Source organism: Alligator sinensis, unplaced genomic scaffold (genome assembly GCF_000455745.1).
Source record: "Alligator sinensis unplaced genomic scaffold, ASM45574v1 scaffold368_1, whole genome shotgun sequence".
NCBI classification, from domain to species: Eukaryota; Metazoa; Chordata; order Crocodylia; family Alligatoridae; genus Alligator; species Alligator sinensis.
Genome location: NW_005842025.1, coordinates 1,949,856 through 1,952,965, shown reverse-complemented (window position 1 = coordinate 1,952,965; position 3,110 = coordinate 1,949,856).

Below are 3,110 nucleotides of genomic sequence, written 5' to 3'. Positions count from 1 at the left end.
GAACGTTTGTTCACCAGAGCGCCCCAAGGGATGACGACTAGGTCGAATGGTCATAAACTACTACAAGACCGTTTCAGGCTGGACATAGGGAATAATTTCTTTACTGTCCGAGCCCCCAAGGTCTGGAACAGCCTGCCACCAAAGGTGATTCAAGCGCCTACACTGAACACCTTCAAGAGCAAACTGGATGCTTATCTTGCTGGGATCCTATGACCCCAGCTGACTTCCTGCCCTTTGGGCAGGGGGCTGGACTCGATGATCTTCCGAGGTCCCTTCCAGCTCTAATGTCTATGAAATCTATGAAGACTAACCCAGTGTGGGCTGCTATCTATTAACTGCTCACTGGCCTCAGGGTGTGAGGCTTCCCTGCAGTCCTGTGGAAAGCGGGGGAGGGAGGCGAAAATCTGCAGAGCTGGTTCTTTGCTGGGTTTCCCTTCTCCAGTTCCTCTCCCACCTGCCCCTTTCCAGCCACTTCTGACCTTGTTCTTCTCTTGGTGCCTGGAGTCCTGCCTGTCATAGTGGGGAAGACAGTGCTCCGCAACGGTTTCACTTTGGTGATCCTCCAATTGTCAGCATGTCCATTCAGCTGCTCTCCTTTGTAACTGCACAGATGTGCTTCTCAGGAGGAGAGTCCAGTCAGTGTTCCTTCATTCTCTATGCTGTGAACCTCTCTCATTGGCTCCTCTCTAGAGTCAGAAGTAGCTTCTCTGATCTGCCATGTGCCACTCTGGAGAAATCAGCTGCTCCAGAAATGTCACCCAGGACCCTACTTCCTGACATTGCTCTGCACTACCGCTGAGGTAAGTATCAGAAGCGGGATATCTCTAGGGCTCTCTACTTGTCCCCTATCTCTTTCTTCCCTTTCACAATCACTGATACTTTTAGGGCACTATTACAGACACAATTGTCTCCAGAAGAACTCTGCCAAGCATGAGATGTTGTTGTTTAGGTGGACCTTATAGCGGAGGGGATACTAATATATGGTTCATTACAGACAAGAATCCAGAAGGCTCACGAAGCTGATCCTTTCTGTCAAAAAATAAAGTACTGCTTAGAAGGATGGCCTCAAGTAGAATTTAAAGACTGTGACTGTGCCAGCAAGAGAAGCTCGATCTCCATGTTGTCAGGGATTTAGTCATGTTCCACAACACAGTACTGATACCTTCCGCTCTATGTCAGGAGATCTTAAAGAAGATTCATGAAACTCATCAGGGTTCTATAAGATGTCAAACCAGGGCTCATCAGACAGTTTGATGGCCCTCTTTCAGTGATGACATACAGAAATGGTTGACTAGTTGTAAGGCTTGTGCTCAACACCAACCAGTCCATGTAGAGCCATGTCTTATGACTAAATTACCAGATTATCCATGTGTGACAGGTAGTCACTCTGGGCTGCCCTCAATGTGACCTGCACACCTGTCTCTGGGGCAACTGCCCGCCTACTCGCCTGCCATGCCTTGTTCTTAATTACTTAATTAATATTAATTAGTGGGAGGCTGCACTTATACTGCCCTGCCACTAGGGGACGCTGTCTGTGGCTCCGTTTCCTCCCCTACACCACAGTCCACACCTCACCAATGGAATCACTGTTGTCTCAATCCTATCACTCTTTTGGCCCTTCCTGTCCCCCCTGGGCCTCCTCTATGATGCTACGCCCTCTCTCAGGCTTACCAAGCCCGCACTGGGGCTTCTCAATAATAACTACTGCCCTGTCCTGTGGCTCACTGTGCCCACACTTGGGCTTCCTAATGATGTTGCCCCCCTATCTGGGGCTTGCCATGCCCAACTTGGGCTTCCCAATTGTGCTGCCCCCTATCTGGGGCTCACTGTGCCCACACTTGGGCTTCCTACTTCTGCTGCCCCCCTATCTGGGACTCACCGTGCCCACACTTGGGCTTCCCAATTGTGCTGCCCCCCTATCTGGGACTCACCGTGCCCACACTTGGGCTTCTCAATAATGCAGCTCCCTTTCTGGGGCTCGCCGGGCCCACACTTGGGCTTCCCAATTGTGCTGCCCCCCTATCTGGGACTCACCGTGCCCACACTTGGGCTTCTCAATAATGCAGCTCCCTTTCTGGGGCTCACCACACCTGCACTGGCGCTGGGGTCCTCACACTCAGCTGGGAGTCCCCTATGAGGCCTCCTCCATCCCCTTATAGCCTCACCCAAAGCACCAGTCTAACAAACAGCAACACAAACTTGAGCCTCCTGGCTATAACTCAAACATAAGCCGCCTGGCTGTAACAACATCACTCAACTCAGGTCAAGCTGTACCTCCAGTTAGGCTTCTTCTCGCATCATGGCTTAGGGAGCTCCTGCTTCTCTGGCTGCTGGCAGGGAACTGCCCCTGGTCTCAGCTCCTTGGGTTTATAAAGGGAGCCAGGCCTGGCCCCTTCTGGTCAGCTGGCCTTCATTGGTTGCCCTGGCAACCCACAGCTGGCCTCCTTAGTCACTGCTAGGACTCCCTCCCTAGCAGTTTTCCCCTCTTCAGGAACAGGGCACCAGCGTGCTCTGTGACACCATGGCAGATGCTGGGATCCTATTTACTGACCTGGAAAGGTTCTGTTTACCTCATTGTTATTGACTATTACTCCCGTTACTTGGAGATGGCACAGTTACAGAATACTACAGCTGAGAGAGTTATAATGGTATTGAAAAGTATACAGGTTTCCCTCAATTTATGCAGGTTCTTTATATGCAAATTTGCTTTTATGCAATGAGCATATTTAGACCCATCATTTGTTATATGCAAGGTAAATTTGCTCTTATGAAATCAGTATAGATGCTCCCCCCCACCGCCCCCCCGGGCTAAACAGGTATGTCTGTGAGGGGAGGGGAAAGGGCTGTGGCCCCACCCACCCTAGCCCCAGCTGCAGCAGCCCCAGGAGTGGGTGGGGCCAGCTGCCTGCAGCTACTGGGATGCACTGTGCTCTGCTTGTTCCCACTCACCTCTGCTTCTGGGCTGTGCCATGCCCTGGTGCAGGCAGCTGGTGTCAGCTGCTCCCGGAGTCATTACAGAACGGGCTGGGGTGAGTGAGGATGAGCAGAGCCCCAGGCATCACAGGGCATGGCATTCACCCCAGCCCTGGCTGCAGCGGCACCCGGGGCAC